This window comes from Symphalangus syndactylus, chromosome 19 (assembly GCF_028878055.3).
Source record: "Symphalangus syndactylus isolate Jambi chromosome 19, NHGRI_mSymSyn1-v2.1_pri, whole genome shotgun sequence".
In the NCBI taxonomy this organism is placed as follows: domain Eukaryota; kingdom Metazoa; phylum Chordata; class Mammalia; order Primates; family Hylobatidae; genus Symphalangus; species Symphalangus syndactylus.
This window is the reverse complement of record NC_072434.2, coordinates 83014571-83033221: the sequence shown is the minus strand read 5'-3', so window position 1 is coordinate 83033221 and position 18651 is coordinate 83014571. Positions and strand designations below refer to the sequence as shown.

At 36.5% G+C, this 18651-nt stretch overlaps 1 long non-coding RNA gene across 1 annotated transcript in view; it reads right to left on the bottom strand.

Moving 5' to 3' along the window:
• LOC134732012 (uncharacterized) overlaps positions 1 to 18201 on the bottom strand; it is a 28317-nt gene extending 10116 nt beyond the window's left edge. The window contains exons 1-2 of the long non-coding RNA XR_010114834.1: positions 18153 to 18201; positions 3664 to 3786 (exon numbers count right to left, since the gene is read on the bottom strand). This is a non-coding gene — a long non-coding RNA (uncharacterized lncRNA). The remainder of the gene's footprint in view (positions 1 to 3663; positions 3787 to 18152) is intronic.
• Between the last annotated feature and the right edge of the window lie 450 nt (positions 18202 to 18651).

Below are 18651 nucleotides of genomic sequence, written 5' to 3'. Positions count from 1 at the left end.
CTATGGTGAAGCATGTTTGAAAGGCACTTAGCTTGCATTGATTTATAGGGATCTCCTGTAAAGACATATCCTAAATTTCAGACACTCAGCTTTCTGGTTCCCCATCGATTTATTAGCGCTCACTTCCCTTTCCTTATTTCCTGTGCTTCCATAAGTACTCTGCTTACTTACTTATAAAAAATGCATAATTTTTCAAAATTGAGTAAGAGTAGAATGCAATGAACAGAGAGATGATAGAAGATTGATAGGTCGGTAGATGGACAGACAGACAGACAGGCAGGCAGGCAAGGTCTCCTCCATATTACCTCATCACCCTCACTACCCCAGACTCTGCAGCTGAGATTAGCTAAAAGCATGTTTGAGGAGATCGGCAGTGCATCTAAGCATGTCAAGTGTTGACCAGATTTCATGACCTTTTAAAATTCCATTATCCTCCTTCAAGAGCAATTTCTTATACCATGAGACATCTCTTACTTGTTTATTATGAATGAATTCTATTATCTAGGAGATCATTAGATAATAACCACATTTTAAAGTTAAATATTGAAATAAGAACAGGCTCCAGTCACATGCATAGTACTGAATTAATTACAGCACCCTGTTTTTCTCCTGATTGAGATAAATTGCAGTAAACAGCTGACATTTGGAAACTTAAAGCATGCCAGAGTATTGAACCATTCAAATTAACATTCCTAGGCAATGGACATCAGGGCAATTAAGATTTTGGCAATTGTCTGGCCAGGTGCGGTGGCTCACACCTGTAATCCCAGCACTTTGGGAGGCCCAGGCAGCGGGCAGGAGTTAGAGATCAGTCTGGCCAAGGGGTTCAAGACCAGTCTGGCCAACAAGGTGAAAACCCGTCTCTACTAAAAATATAAAAATTAGCCAGGTGCAGTGGTGCATGCCTGTAGTCCTAGCTACTTGGGAGGTTGAGGCAAGAGAATTGCTTGAACCCGGGAGGCAAGGTTGGATCGCGCCACTGCCCTCCAGCCTGGGCGACAGAGCGAGACTCCGTCTCAAAAAAAAAAAAAAAAAAAAAAAAAAAAGATTTCGGCAATTGCGAATTTCAAAATTAAATGTGACCTAGAAACATAGGAAACGTGTGCCTGCATGTGCACACACACACACCCCACACAAACCACACCCACCCACGTTTTATTTTTCTCAACGAAATATTTTACCACAGTTAACTGTTCAGGTTTTCCATGAGCTAACTATGCTCAGAAGAAATGGCTATTTCTTTTTTCTTTATTTTTCCCTTTCTTTAAACCTCCATGGTCTCAATTCCTAGGTAGACAGTATTGTGCAAACTATATTTCCATTTTAAGATGAAGTGATATGCAAAATATTAATGGCAGAAATTAACTTTGCCCTAAAATAATTTTCCAAAAATCACATTTTAATTAAGAAATGTATTTTCTCTGTAAATAATTGCCATGAGATTTTTAGACATTTTTAAAGAATCTTTACCAAGTTTGTAAGAGAAAGACACTTTCACATTATTACTTTAATTCTTACATCTGTGGATAGCAGCAAGATAAAGTAATTTTTAATATGCATATTGAAGATTTCTGTATCCCCTTTGAAAATTACCCTACCTGGGCGGGGCGCCGTGGCTCACGCTTGTAATCCCAGCACTTTGGGAAGCCGAGGCGGGCGGATCACGAGGTCAGGAGATCGAGACCACGGTGAAACCCCGTCTCTACTAAAAAATACAGAAAATTAGCCGGGCGTGGTGGTGGGCGCCTGTAGTCCCAGCTACTCGGAGAGGCTGAGGCAGGAGAATGGCGTGAACCCGCGAGGCAGAGCTTGCAGTGAGCCGAGATTGCGCCACTGCACTCCAGCCTGGGCGACAGAGCGAGACTCCGTCTCAAAAAAAAAAAAAAAGAAAAGAAAATTACCCTACCTGTGTTTATGTTCAGTTTGCTACTAGAGATGTTCAGCTTTGTCTTACTGATTTGAAAGGGTGTTTATATAATCTTTTTTTTTTTTGAGACAGAGTCTTGCTCTGTCACCAGGCTGGAGTTCAGTGGCACGATCTCAGCTCACTGCTTCCTCCGCCTCCCGGGTTCAAGTGATTCCCCTGCCTCAGCCTCCCAAGTAGCTGGGATTACAAGCATGCACCACCACGCCCGGCTAATTTTTTGTATTTTAGTAGAGATGGGGTTTCTCCATGTTGGCCAAGATAGTCTTAATCTCCTGTCCTCATGATCCGCCTGCCTCAGCCTCCCAAAGTGCTGGGATTACAGGCGTGAGCCACTGCGCCTAGCCTATAATAAATCTTTTAATCCATTTTTGGTATATTCATTTTATGATATGTTCAAAAAAAGAAATCTTTTTAATGTTTTTAAAAACATGCCTTTCATGGTGCTTATATTTGAGATATACGTAGAAAATCTTCATCTACTAGAAAGTTGTCTGCATAATTATCTATATTTTCTTGTATTAATTCTACTGATCCAATTCTGGTATACACACATACACACGTTAAATACTAATTTTGAGTTAAGGTTCACTTCATTGCTAGCAGGACCTTTCTCCTACAAATTTATGTGACATGAACACCTCAAGGAAATTAAAGAACAGAGGAACAGACAGACACTTTTTAGCCAGGAAACAACCTGAAGGCATAATTTTGGCCATGTTATATCCCTCCGTGTAACTGGATTTAGACACTGACTCTTCCAAGACAAACACAGAGAAAAATGGTTCAACCGATTCTACAAATCACACATTATCATAGTAACACAGTCTTTCTCCCTTAGGACTTTTTCAGACTCTGAAGAAATCCACGTAGCAATAATGACCCACATGGGGGGTTTCTGATCCAACTGAGTTTTTCTATGGTCTTAAGAGGCCTTAATGGGTTCCTCAGAGCCCTGTGTCATGTAATTTAAATCCTGAAACGCCTGAAGATAATATGCTACTTATTTATATTGTGTAAATCCAAGTCTCTAAGTAATCCCCAAACAACAATGCATTATCATGTCATGCAATTTGTTGAGAAAATAGTAAGAAGTAAAAATGGATGACTGTGAAGGTCACCATGTAAATGGCTGCTCACTCAAAGTCACAAGCCCTATTACTTTAAGAAGATAATGTGTAGCACGCACGGCAAATCGTTGAAAATGTTAAAGCCTCTGAGTACCTGCCCAGAACTCCTGCAATATAACTACATCTCAAGTTCCTATAATATTAATAAATTATACTTTTCTTTATTGAAATGGCAATCTTACTCCTTTCAGCCCCTCTGCACATTCTCCCAAAGTCCATTGTGTCTCCACTAATGTAAAACATTTCACAATTATCATATCGAATTCTTACATAAGATTGAACCTATTTCAGAATACTATTAAGATATGTCTCAGAGATGTCTGGACCTCTTTGAAATATTTTTAGATACGGAAAAGGAAAATGTATATATTTGTGGTTCTCCTTACAAGCTAGTAGAATCCAAGGCAAGATTTCAGATCTGGCTGGAGCTATGCTATTCCCACGTGGCTACCCTCATTAATAGCTAGCTACAGTCAGTCTCTCCTGATTGATTACTCTATCTGCCACACATCAATTGTGAATAAGTACCATCTCAGGGTGTGTGCTCTGTGTGCCCACTATATTCCTTGGAGAAGGATAAGTTGGAGGTGTGTTCACCCTCATACTTACCACCAAACAAATGTCATATGATTCCTCCTAATCTCGGATCAAGCCACTGTTGGCTTACAGTGAATCAATATTGTAAGATTATCTTGCATTGTCTTTCATTTGCTTCTAGTTGAACTCTGCTTCCTGCACAGGGAATAATAAATTACAGATTTATTTCCTACAAAAATGTCCATCTGCATTATATCTTGCAAAAGGGCCTTGATAAATTTCTCTCGATTTACATCGTTACCTAAAAATCATACCTAATTAAATGCGAAATAATTTTGAAAGAATTAAAAAATTGTGTGTATTTATAGGAGTGGTGTGAGGTAGCTTCATAAAAAGTTGTTTTTATAAATAGTCAATATTAGAGCATCTCTTCTGATTTATATATTAAATTGTTTTAAGAGATATTTGTTATAAGATGAATTATTTCCCTCCAATTGGTATGCTGAAGTACTTATCTCCATATAACTCAGAATGTGACTGTATTTGCAGATAGGGCCTTTAAAGTGGTAATTAAGGTAAAATGAGGTTGTTTCAATAGAGTGCTAATCCACTATAGCTGGTATCCTTTTAAGAAGGGGTGATTAAGACACAGACACACACAGAGGTAAGATCACGTAAAGACATTGGAGGAAGATGGCGACCTGCAAACCCAGGAGAGAGGATTTTTTGAAAAGCAACCCTGCTGACACCTTGATCTCAGACTTCTAGCTCCAGAATTGTGAGAAAAATTAATTCCTGATGTTTAATCCACCCAATATGTGGTATTTTGCTAACAGAAGCCCTAGCAAACTAATACAATATTCCATCCCTCTGTTCTTGCATATTTCTCCCCTACCTAGGTATTTTTAGTTATTACGATTGTTGCTAAGAAGAGGTTTATATGTCATATTTACTCCTCTTAGTACAAAGAGACTTATTTATAGATCTGATGATTGTCAACACTGCACCATTAATTTGACTCTGATTACTAACCCTGGCATAAGGATTTTTGGAGACTTTCGAAAAAATGTAGACTTTTTGTCTCACATACTCTCAGATCCAAGTGTTCAGTGCTTCCCAGTGCAAACCAAAAAGCGAATAAGAAAGTCAATGCACAATACATTTTTAGTTTATTCATAGCTTTGTATCATGATCAAAAATACATATAACTGCTTATTTAAAACTAATTTCCTGGAAATTCTAAACTTGGCTTCCGACAGAATCACATTCACAGCTCTATAGCAATAAAGCAAGTTGTTTTGTCCCCATTTTCCACTAATTCTGAAATATCCATGGAGGGTGTCACTTTAAGATGTACTGCTCTTCTAATAGAAGATCACAAGTTCTGACCCTCCCAACCAATAGAACATCTGGAAATCTGAAGTCTCTAACAGGACGGGTACCAGTCTGCTTCCTGTCCATGGCTTTATACAGTAATTTTCGGTTGGAATTAAAACTCCAAGATGCAGGCCGGGCGCGGTGGCTCACGCCTGTAATCCCAGCACTTTGGGAGGCCAAGGCGGATGGATTTGAGGTCTGGAGCTCGAGACCAGCCTGACCAACGTGGTGAAACCCATCTCTACGAAAAATACAAAAATTAGCCAGGCATGGTGACACGCGCCTGTAATCCCAGCTACTTGGGAGGCTGAGGCAGGAGAATCGCTTGAACCTGGGAGACGGATGTTTCAGTGAGCAGAGATCACGCCACTGCACTCCAGCCTGGGCGACAGAGAAAGACTCTGTCTCAAAATAATAATAATAAAAAAAATAAAATAAAATAAAAAATCCAAGATGCTCTACACCATGAATATTTTGCACCACTTCTACTATTGATGTATGGCCTTTACCTACATGGAATATCAGGAGAATTAACAGTATGCTTACAGTAATTAATTGTTCTCTGATCATACCTCATAAAGCAATTGTATACTGACTATAAAGCAAACTCTACATAGTAGAAGACAGCTGCATTTCTTTTCATGATAGCACAGAGTCTGTGTTGGTGACCAAAGCTAAGTCATGGCACGACAGACAAATGATTTCAAAGATTTTCACGTCAGTCAGTCTGCTCTGTGTCAAGTGAGAGGAAAGCATGTGTCAGCAACAACTGCCAAGTGTGATTCTCACATCAAATCCATAGGTTAGCATTTCAGCTCTATGGATCTTAATCAGAAATTCTTCAATTCTCACAGCCAGTTGACAGTAAATTCTAGTTTTATATGATTTATATGTTATTGTTTTTATAATTATTTTTCTGAAATGTCCCTTGATATTTAGTGAAAAACATGGACTCATTTTATTATTTATTCTTGAGTCTTCAAAATCTATCATCATGCCGTACATATACCAGAAACTCAAAATCTGGTAAGTAAATGAAGTTTGAAAAGATTGAATCATGGACTTCCAGGGAAAGAACACTTTAATCCAAATACATTTATTTGGTCTTTTTTTTTTTTTTTTTTGAGACGGGATTGTTATGTCGCCCAAGCCAGAGAGCAGCAGTGCAATCATAGCTCACTGCAGCCTCAAATTCCTGGACTCAGGGGATCCTCCCACCTAAGCCTCCTGAGTAGGAAGGACTACAGGAATATACCACCATGCCCAAATAATTTTTAAAAATTTTTTGTAGAGGTGGGGTCTTGCCATGTTGCCTAGGCTGGTCTTGAAATCCTGGCCTCAAGCCATCCTCCTGCCTCAGCCTCCAAAACTGAGAGATTACAGGCATGAGGCACCACACCCAGCCTATTTGTAATTTTTGGAAATCAACAGTAACTTTTTGCATTAATTAAAACATTTTTAAATGAAGTACAAAGCCCTATTACTATTATAGTCACAGTGATTGATGGAGTATAATGTTAAAGACACTATGAGAGGACTTTCCACTTACTGTTAAAATATACAATGACAGGAGATGACTTGCATGGTAAAAATAAGAAAACCCCAGAAGAGAAAAATTATACTTTTGATATTGGGCTATCAAACAGTGATATATACAAAGGGGCTTTGAGAAGCTAACTTTCAGACATCAGTGAGCCTGTCACAGGAGAACACAATGCCAAAGAGGAGGGCCTAGGCAAAATATGAGTAGACAAAGGTGTAAGGTGGCTGTAGATAGAAAGATACTGCAGGGAGGAAGAGAAATCAGCTAATTCTTATACAATGCTGTGAATTAAAAAGATGATTTTAACTGTACAAGCTCCAGATGCAAGGATAGACCAATTCATCAAATAATTTTCCCTGAATTTTACTAAGAAAGAGGCACTGGTGAAGGGACTGAAAAGCAGAGAGAAGCAGCAAAAGTTTACACATTCTCAGAGTGCATGGATTCCAGAGCTGATTGAATCCAAAGGTAAACCAAAATATTTAAAATAGCGATGTAATACTCTTGCAGCTCAAAGACTGACAAGATCAGAAAGGTAGTGAAGATCCAGAAGGTTCAGAGTTTGCATAATCACACATAAACTCAGTCTAAATAAAACTATTCCCCACACCAGCCCAACTCTAGGAAAAATTTATAGGATCAGCCTCTCTCACTCTAATTGTTAGTCAATAAAAAGAGCTTGCATGTTCTAGATAATACACACAACAAAACAAATGTGTGTGTGTCCATTGTCTTATATACAATGTGTAAAATAAGGTTAAATATGTATCTATGAGGCAGGTATAAGTACAAAAAATGGTGGCCCATAAGAAACAAATTATATAGTCAGTGGAAGTAGACCCACAGGTGACTCAGTTATTGGGATCAGAAAACAAGGACTTTAAAGGCACTATTATAAATATTTTAAAAAATTTACAAGAAATATGGCTATAAAGTGTCAAGAGATGAAATATTAATATATTAGAAAAACTTATAATACACACAAAAGAAAATTTAAAAACTAAAAAGTTCCACAATGGGAACCAAATATTTATTGGATAGACTAAACAACAAATTGAACAGGGCAGAAGGAAGGAACAATAACCTCAAAGATATAATAAAAATTATACAGACTGAAACAAAGAGAGAAAAATTTAAAATATGAGTTGAATATTACTGACATAAAGAGTAATAGTAAGTATTCTAATATGTATATAATTCTAATCTCAGAAGAAGAAGAGAAAGGGGTAAAACAAATTTTGGAAAAATAATCGTTATAAATGATTAATGATTTTTCTGTTAAACCATCAGCTCCAAAAAACTCTATAATGCAAGCTAGGGTAAATAAAAGATCAACTTAATACATATCATAATTGAATTGTGTAAACAAAAAAAGCAAAAAAAAAAAAAAGGTCTTTGTGCCAGGATGATGGGATCAATTGTGCCCCAATCTGACCATCATACAATATACCCAAGTAACAAACCTGCACATGTACCCCTGAATCTAAAATAAAAGTTGATTTTTTTTCAAAAAGAAAATATATAAACAAAATAATCCTCAATACGACAACAACAACAACAAAAAGTTCTTTGAAAAGGAGATACAATTTCAAAACCTTTAACCGAATTCATAAAGGGAAAAAGTGAAAAAAATAAAATTTTTCATTATCAGGAATGAAAGAGAACACAGGATTTCAATATGGATGCCATAGTAATTATGAATATGGGACTATTATGAACTATTTTTTTGCATCTAAACTTGACAATGTGGAGATGAAAATACTTTGGAAAACAAATTACCATTGTCAATACTGATATAAGAAAATATAGAAAATCACAACAGATTAGATCTCATAAGAAAATTGAACCTGTAATTAAGAACCTGTACAAAAAGTGACTCTGGGAATTGATAGTCTCACTGTGGCTTCTACCAGCATTTAGAGAAAAAATAACGCCAACTTGACACGATTTCTTGAAATTCAAACAACAGTAGAAGAAGAAACATTTCCAAATATGTTTTGTGTTGTCAGCCTAACCTAGTATATTACATCTGCATTGTTGCTATAACAAATTACCACAAATGCAGTAGCCTGGAACAACAGAAATTTATCTTACAATTACATAACTCCAAAAATCCAACACTCACCTCATGAGGCTAATATCAAGGTGTGACAGGGTTTCATTCCTTTCTGTAGTCTCCAGGGGAAAATCCATTTTTTCACTTTTCAGCTTATAAAAGTCACTCATAGTTGGCCTCATGGCACCTTTCCTCTGTTTTCAAAGCCAGTATTGGATAGTGAGACCCTGACATACATCTCTTTGGTCCTTCTCTCATAGTCACCTCTCCTTCTGACCACAGCCAATAAAGGTTCTAGACTTCTCAGAAACACATGAGTAGACTGACACCATCCGGATAATCCAGAATACTCTATCTCAGGGTCTTTATTTTCATCATATTTGCAAAGTCCCTTTTCCATGTAAGGCAGGATATTTGCAGATTCTTTTTTTTTTTTTTTTTTTTTTTTGTGAGACTGAGTCTCGCTCTATCGCCCAGGCCAGACTGCAGTGGCACTATCCGGGCTCACTGCAAGCTCTGCCTCCTGGGTTCACGCCATTCTCCTGCCTCAGCCTCCCGAGTAGCTGGGGCTACAGGGGCCCACCATCGCACCTGGCTAATTTTTTTGTATTTTTAGTAGAGACAGGATTTCACCATGTTAGCCTAGATGGTCTCGATCTCCTGACCTCGTGATCCGCCCGCCTCGGCCTCTCAAAGTGCTGGGATTACAGGCGTGAATCACCGCACCCGGCCTGCAGATTCTGAATATAGACCTCTTTAGGGGAACTTATTCAACCTACTGTACCAAGTAAACAGAGTAAAACTCAAAAGACACTATAAGAAATGGAAATAAATGACCGTTCTTTATAAACACAGACAGAAAATCCTGAACAAATTATTAGCAAATAGTACCAGTTATGTGCTATACTTGCTATTTCACCAGAAAGACTAGAAATTGAAAAAATGCATTGAATCAACACTTTTCACATGTTAGATAAAAGTAGAGAGGGATAGTTATTCCTGGGAGAAGGAAAACAAATAAGGAGAGCCCAGGATTTGTCCACTGAAATATTTTGAGGACCGTGCTGCAAGGAGGGAAACCCGAGTAGGGTGAAGTACATTTGCTTGGTTGAGAAGACACAGAGTTCAGGGAGTATAAAGCGACTAAAATACGTGTGTCAGAGTCACAGAGAAAAGGCAGCAAAGAAAAATTCCAGCGTAGGGCCCCACTTACACAGCCTAAATACCAAGCTGAACGTGTTACAGGGTGATGTTTTATGAGGCTTGACAAAAACAAGTCCCAGGTTTTCATTAGCTGAAAATGTCTTAGAGCACACACATGCTTCAGTGGCGCCGGAGTTCCAGCTAGCCAGAGTGGAGAACCTGTTTGAACACCTGAGGCCTTCTGTGAAGACTTCAGAAAGATCAAGGCTTAGTGCAAGATCTAAAATTGCCCTAGAATAAAGACCTCTGAATATCTACCATAAAAAAAAGCTAAAAATCACATCTCAAAAAGTTTAAATTGGTCTGCAAATAATTTGCCTACTTTAAAGAAACAAAGATTTAAGGAAACAAAGATTCTTTAATGTTTGATTGAATTTTATGCTCTGATAGAAATATTATTTTTCACTGTCTAAACATGAACAAGTAGTTATTAAGCACTTAAAATGTCACTAGAGTCACTGAAAAATACAATTTTTAATTTAATTTTTAAAATATAAATTCAAATTTAAATGTTCAGTAATCAAATGTGGCTTATGGTTGCCAAAATAAACTTTGTAGCTTTAAAGAAAGAGAATAAATTTCAGAAGTTCAAAAGATGCAGCATCCAATAATTAATCATGACATGTAAAATGCCACAAAATAGGGATCATAGTAAGAAGAGAAATTCATCAATACAAAACCATAGAAATGACAGAGATCATAAAATAAAGGTAACTGTAAGATAATGAGGAAAGAATTGGAAGATATTTTAAAAATAGTGTTTTTTCTTGACTTACTTGGTATGTTCTATATGCCAGTCAATGAGTCTGTAATCGTTGGTCCCTGTGTATTATTACAGTTACAGAATGTGTGGATCATTTGCTTTCTTTTGTACCTGGCAAATTACTTTCCATTTCTGAAACTTTGTAAGCCTAGTCCCACATGCTATTCAGAGAAAGTGTCAAGTATTAGTTATCGCTTTCACACATTAGCTCTTGCTGTTTTTAACTTTGAACAGTGTATTATTTGTTTGTTATTCTGAAACCATAGTTTCCTTCTCAGAAAATTTGAAGCCAGAACTTCTCAATATATTATCTATCCTGAGTCAAGTCTTCTTCTTGATAAATGGTTTATAAATTTAAAGAAATTAATTCCATAAAGGAGCTTTATATTGTTCTTATTATAATTTTACATCCCATGCAAATGGCACCAAATACATTTTAAACACTTGGATGTTTTCTTCTTCATGATTGGATCATTTGACCATAAACATTAAGCACTACTTTGATGTAAAAGAAAAAAAAATACTTTTGAAAACTGAATTAAGCAATTAAAATTAAAAAATTCTAAAGATACTGCTCTTACATTTTTAAGATTATATTTCAGCTATCATGCCTGTGACCATTTTTATTCATCTGATATTAATTATGCTGAAAATTTTATTGTTATTACTTTTCTAAAACCTCTAATCATCTACTGTTGTATTTGGGAGAAAATTCACAGTGAATGTGAAAATGCAACCATAGATATAGACATGACTAAAAAAATCTTTTCAGGGCTAAGAGATTATGGATTATTTAAATTCCTTCTCCCTCTATAGACATATTTTAAGTCTCAAACATAAATAGTCACATCAGAAAAATATGACAACTACAATCTGAAATATTATAGCACTTACATTTGAATATCAATAATGTTTTTAATGATATTCTTTATATTATGTGATGGTAAATTAGGTTGTGAAATATTTTCTCAAGATAGTTTTATAATAATTCAAGAATCTTTAAAAATGATCATATTTTAAAAACAAGTTATGCCTTAAGCTTATATTATCTTCAACATTTTTAAAGGCCAAGGTTTGGAAACCATTTCTAGTTCAAAAAAATGCCAAAATGTATGATCTATCTAAATATAGAGGCAGTAAAATGATATAAATATATTTTATTTTATTCTTTTTGTAATATGGATGTGTGTCTTACATGTGTATTTTATGAAATAAATAATAGTACTTTAAATCTGTTAACTGTGTAATAATGCAATACAAAAAAAGAAAAAAAAAACAACCCATGAAACAATATTATCTAGATATCTAGTTTTCATGATGCCAAGCATGAGAATATACTTCTTATCATTATACCCACACCTCTTATGTGGTACATTTTCATAAAAGCAAAACAAAGAAACAATAAAGCCTCTTTGATATAGGCTTTTTGTCTTTTGTTTTATTGTGTTTCATTCATTAATCACAAATGTATTAATTTTTTGACCATAAGTATTATTTGCCACTCAGCTGACTTTGAACAGATAAGGACCATACAAGCATAGATCTCAAGCAAATTGTAACTTACCATTATGCTTGAATTAACATATTTTGAATCATATAACCTGTGTGTTTTCATTCCCAGTCTCAGGAAGGTACCAGGGTATGTTAAGCTCTCTTTCTACTCAGGGGAAGTTTGTTATGCAAAACTGAAATCAAACTCTGATTGCAAACAACCAATCATCCCATCTTGATTTTTCCAAATTTTTCTTGAGTTCTATGATTGGATTATGATGGGGGGGGGATTCTTTTCTCTTTAAGTCAGCCCTAAAGAAATTTCCCAGTGTCTGGAAAGGGTGCATACAGGGAGTTTGGAGTCTGCGTCTGATTGCTTCCAGATGTAGCAAAATATTCTGTGCCCCACGTCAAACGAAAACAATGGAATTCTCAATTGTAGAGTGATTTTCAGATTGGGTAAAGCGCATTTCAGAAAAATGTGTGTTCAGATGGTCAGATACCATGTTGCTACATGAAATCTCCGTGACTATTATATGGCCCTTTCTGGTGTGGGAGTAAAGAGTCTAAAAAATGACTGAGATGCAATTTTTTGCTTGCTCAACAGGATAGGGTCATACATTCAGATTCAACTTGATTTAAAGGGATAGCTGTGATATTTTTATGGAACCACATTAGTGGAATAAGAATCACGACCACTGCAGGTAGATTCTGGAAAGCACTAACAAGTGAATTTGCCTGCAATCCAGGGCATTGTTCTTAAAGTAATTTGTCAGTGATAAGAACATCCACTAAGAGAAAATCATACCAGACTATCTTCATGTCCTAGTGAATCTAATACCTTGTAATGCATGTATTACTTTATAATGTCTCTCATGAGAGCCTTGAAAATCATGTTCAAAAACATGTGCTAGGATCTAGCAGTTAGATGATAAACCAATAACTGGTTGAATAACCAGACCAAAACAGATAGTGCTCATCTATTGCAGTAATTGTAATGACATGCTTCACAGTTTTTGCCATGGTTTATACTCCATATTTTAGTAATGTCTTTCATGAACTTGTTGAGGCTGCTTCATTTATTCTTTCGTTCAGTCAGTCATTTCTTCGATAATATTTTAATTCTTTAGTCCTTGCAATAATACTTCAGTTCTCGCAATATGCCAAACCCTTTGTACAGATACTAATATCCTATTCACATCATCAAGTCTTTAAAACACTTGTGGAAATAGCTATCAGTGAGATCAATAACACAGTGCTATAGTTATTTATGCTAACAATTATTGGTGCTAAATTGGGGTATATAAATTGGAGTCCTAGCAAGAAATAAATAGCACACTTAAGGTTTAATCAAAATGATTTAATGAGGTGCTATTAACATGATGCGAGCAGATTTAAGGGAACCATTAAGCGATGGGAAATTACCCAGGGATCAATAACAGACACTGCTTCCTGCATTCTGCCTGAAGGAAAAAGGGAAGCCCACTGTGAGCTTGAGCTACAGAAGGGCCACCTGGCCGGGCGGGGTGTCTCATGCCCGTAATCCCGGCACTTTGGGAGGCCAAGGTTGGCGGATCACCTGAGGTCAGGGGTTTGAGACCAGCCTGACCAACATGGAGAAACCCTGTCTCTACTACAAATGCAAAATTAGCCAGGCATGGTGGCGTATGCCTGTAATCCCAGCTACTCAGGAGGTCGAGGCAGGAGAATTGCTTGAACCCGGGAGGCAGAGGTTGCAATGAGCCAAGATCACACCATTGCACTTCAGCCTGGGTAACAAGAGCGAAACTCTGTCTCAAAAAAAAGGAAGGGCCACCAACCCAAACTATAGCTATGAAGGAATGCAGTCACACCCAGAAGTGTTGGTAACAAGGAGAAAAGGACTAAATATCCTCATCTATCTTTTTGTTCCACTCTCCAGGCTTCTGATATTATCACACATTGGTTAAACCTAAGTGAAATGTAGAAGACAGTATAAAAGTCAGCCTCAGAAGGCAAACTTCAGAGCAACAAAATGGGTCTGAGAACAACCAATATAGCTCATGGATTATATCACTCAGTATTTATTTATGCCCTTAATTAGTTTCAACTAAAAAGTTGTGTACCCAATATAGAAAAGATAATGTGCTATCATATAATTAGAAAGTGATATCACTTCAATTTTGCTCATGCCTGGAACCTACATTTAATGTTAACCACCACCAAACTTGTTCTTATAATACACAGCAAGGACGAGAGAGATGAGAATGAATCTGGAGACTGAAAGGAGAATAACCAGCACATGTGGCACATTCAAAACACCAAGGAGGAAGCCATCAGATGAGAGGAGGAAGAGAGTGCGGAAAGGGCTTACAGAAGGGGGAATCTTCAACCAACACCAGGAAGATGAAGCAGAGTTCATAATGACAAACGATGAAAGTTGATGCAGAATCAAGAAAGTCTGTGATAACAGGGTGCTTAGAGCCGCCATAGTGTAAGAGGAACTGGAAGTATATTGTAAAAGAGTAACCATTCACTCAGACTCAGAAAATAAAGCTCTGCCCAGCCGTTTATCAAGCCAGGATACCTGACGAACACAAAGTCATGGCAAAATTGGTAGGAAACAAGGTTCCTCCCAAATACACACTACAGTTGTCAGTTGTAAAGTGTCATAGTAATTCCTTCTTTGAGTGATTATTTCTTGCTTGGTTACTGGATAGCTTTGTTATCTAAAATTGTGGACCATCGGAAACTGTGGAGGACTAGAGGATTTAACGTGCTTTGACACAGAGAAGCTGCCTTGATCATCAACCCAGATACACAGCTTTCGATAAGGGATTCCTGCACACAATATTCTACATCTATCTTAGCTTTGTGGTAGTTTCCAAGGAAATGAGGTTCTAGTTCACTTTGCAGTCTAGATCTGGTGTTGACTCTTTTAGAGAGACCTACCTTGCACTGGGACCATTGAAACAATGTTTAATTTAAGAACCAAAACCAAAAGCACTGCTTTATTTAACTTACATCACTTTTTCAAATTCTCTTAAAACTATATTTTCCTTTGCTTTATAAGGAACCCCTTTGCAAGGCCAGGCATGGTGGTTCACAACTGTAATCCCAGCACTTTGGGAGGCCGAGGCAGGTGGATCACATGAGGTTGGGAGTTCGAGACCAGCCTGGCCAATGTGTTGAAACCCCATCTCTACTAAAAATACAAAATCAGTTGGGAGTGGTGGCGCATGCCTGTAATCCCAGGTACTCGGGAGGCTGAGGCAGGAGAATCGCTTGAACCTGGGAGGCAGAGGTTGCAGTGAGCCGAGATCCCGCCATTGCACTCCAGCCTGGGCAAGAGGAGCGAAACTCTGTCTCAAAAAAAAAAAAAAAGAGAAAAAGACAAAGAAGAAAAGAAACCTTTTGCACTAGATTAATTTTGTTGGGCCACAAGTTTCTCCCTAACTAGGCAAGGAAAGTTAGTTGAGAAGACCAGAAACAAACTAACAAACAAAATAATATAATTCAATGAAATAGAATTCTTTTTTGTGTTCTGTCTTCTGAAACTTGAAGTCTCTTCACAATTCTTCCTTGTTTCCTCAATCCATTAAATGCTCCCTCATTGTTTTCCCAGTGGAATCTTCTTACAAGTCTACTGTATGACTTATGACATTGTTTCTCCTTTTTTCATGGTTTTATACCACATGAGGTTCTATCTCCTCGATTTAGCGTGAGCCAAAGTTTATAATTGTTTCTTATCTATAACATGCCTCCCTCAGTGACAGATACAAAACACTATCATAAATATTCACAGAATGAGTGGATTTTGCAAGGAGAATGCGGCTACACTGATGAGATACATTTACCATTTCAATAAATCCATAACATCAACTATACCAATATACAATGAACTATCAGTGCCAAAAAGCAAAATCACTTGGAATTTCTTTGCCTAAAAACCAAAAATAAGTTAATAATAATGTGATATGACTTCCAAGAAAATAAAACAAATGACAACAATTTTTAAAAACAAAATAAATGCATAACAATCCTATCTTAGATTGTCTTAACTGAAGTATAAATTCCAGAATAAATGATACAACAAATACAACATTCTTTATCTTATAAGGAAAACAATATTTTCAGTGAAATATGCTTCAAAGAGGAATAACTGAAATTGGCATAAAGTGACCAAGTATAGAAAAGGTTTTAAAGTTATGATCTGGCTGGGCATGGTGGCATGCACCTATAGTCCCAGCTTTGTGGAAGTCTGAGGCAGGAGGATCGCTTGAGCCCCAGGAGTTTGAGACCAGCCTCAGCAACACTGTCAGACCCTGTCTCTAAACACAAACAGACAAAAAACAACAAAAAATACTATAATCGGAACAGTTGAAGAAGATATCTTTGTGTGTTTGGAGAGAAAGCCCAAGAGAACATATTTCTAATGAAACATTTAAAAAGTTATCATGTCAAATAAATGCTAGGTTTGCTATGTATTTTTTTGGAGTTTAAAAATTATTCTAGTAGGCAGAAGCTAAAAAGAGGAAAGCTGTAGCTCACCATACAGAATAACACTGCAATGATTTGAGCCATCTGCAAATAGAAAAGATGACCTTCAGGGATGAAACGATTTCATGCTTAGCCAGATTAAAAACATTCTGAGTGGAAGGTCACACACTGGAATGAAAAATGACCTGGACGACCACCTTGATTCCTTTCAGCATTTCAGGGTAATGGAGTAGGCTGTCTATTGATTTTCTTGTGGGCATTAATTATCTAGTTAGCTTTATTTTGACCTGGGGACAACTCCAAAAGATGTGACATATTTAACACATTTTCTTTTTACAAAACTTTTGAAATATGGATACTCATGCAATTACTAGAGTAATAATTTGAGGATATTTCCCAATAAAGATTGGCCTATGCATATTCAATTCACTTCTCAAAGAAAAATGCCCAATACTCCAATTTCTTACAGATAGATTAGTATTACTGTGAGGGCAGAATAATCAATTCCTTTTATAAATGAGATCTCAAATTAAATTAGATGAATGCCACTTATTAGTAAAATATAGCAGACAACATTTGATTAAACTGAGCCTGTTTCCACAGAAATTACAAGTTTATGACACTTTAAAATTCGGATTTTATTTAGTGGTACAGGGCTTTTCAAAATTTACTACTAAAAAAGTCACCTGGAAAGTTTATTAAAATTCACCTCTGGGTTTCAGCACCATGAATTCTAACACTGTAGTCTGTGGCACTTGAGACAGAGCCCAGGAATCAGTACAAAACGAGAATCTCAGATGAATCTGCAGCATGCTGTTTTTTGAAAAACAATAATCTAGAAAACATCACTCAACAAGAAGACAGAAACAAAGCCAAAAACTTCATATGAGCTACAAACTACAAGTGGAAATAGTTGCTAATGGCAAATTTATGAGCTTTTCTGATCTATTAATGAAAAAATATCATGCTGCTAACAGGACAAAACACTCATTATTTACTTGTTCTGTGTAAGAAATCTAGACTCAAAAGCATATACTGACAAAAAGAGCTGTTAATAAATATAATCATTATTTCAAAACATAGTATCTGTTTCATGTCTCCTTTTGAAAAAAAAAAAATATCGGCTTTTCAAATCAAACCAATTGTCTTGCCTACAGAATCTGTTTCAAATATTTTTGATGTTAAGAAAAAAAAGTTCAATTTCTAGCTTATGTTCCCAAAACAGTTTTCATTTCAATTTGTATCTGAACAACAACAAAAAACTTTCTGAAAATATCATCCCTCTGATGGCTTATTTTATTTCACTTGAAAATGTTTGTGGTGATGCAGATAATTGTGATGTTTCTTAAAAGAAATTGGATTTGAGCATTAGATGAAAACTGTGAGTAGGTGTATTACACAAGGAATTAACTGAAGGAAATAAAAGTCTCATATTGGGAGCTGGCATTATCAGCCAGAATTGAAAACCAATCCTTTGAACGTTGCCAAAAAGCCACTTCATCTTGATAATACTTCAAACTTAGTTGTTAAGAGTCAGAAAGAAACAAAGTAATGAGGACATACTAAAAGAAGGTTACTGACATTTCACCACCTGTTCATGTGCTTTACAAATTTGAAACGAAATGGGCCATTTTTAATTAAAGGATTACCTTGATTCTAGAATCAACACTTCTCTCATTACTTCAGAAGCTGTCTTGGACATCAGTGTTTGTGTGCATGCATGCACGTAGAACACATCTATTGCCTTTTTTTTTTCCTGTGCAATTTAATTAACTAAATTTAAATTACTTTAGTATCAAGTTAGTCTTTGGGAAAATTATAGTTTGGGATCTGGAATCACTCTGTTTCTTCCCTTGACAAATGAGCCTGATACCCTTATGCTTGATTCTCTTTCTTCCAAGTACGAATATAATTTCTTGTTTGACAGTAGGCAGGCTTGTGTGAATGCCCAAATATTCATTATGCAGGTCATCTACTTTCTTGTGTTTAGATCCCCTTGTCCTTTTCTTTAGTCTCTGTCATCACCTCTTGGGATCTTATCTCCTACCCACTCCCTAATGTTCCAGTAGAAGCAGCCATACTGTGAATAAAACCCTATTACCTGGGCAGAAGTGATGGGGCTAGGGAGGGGCACATAAATAAAACATC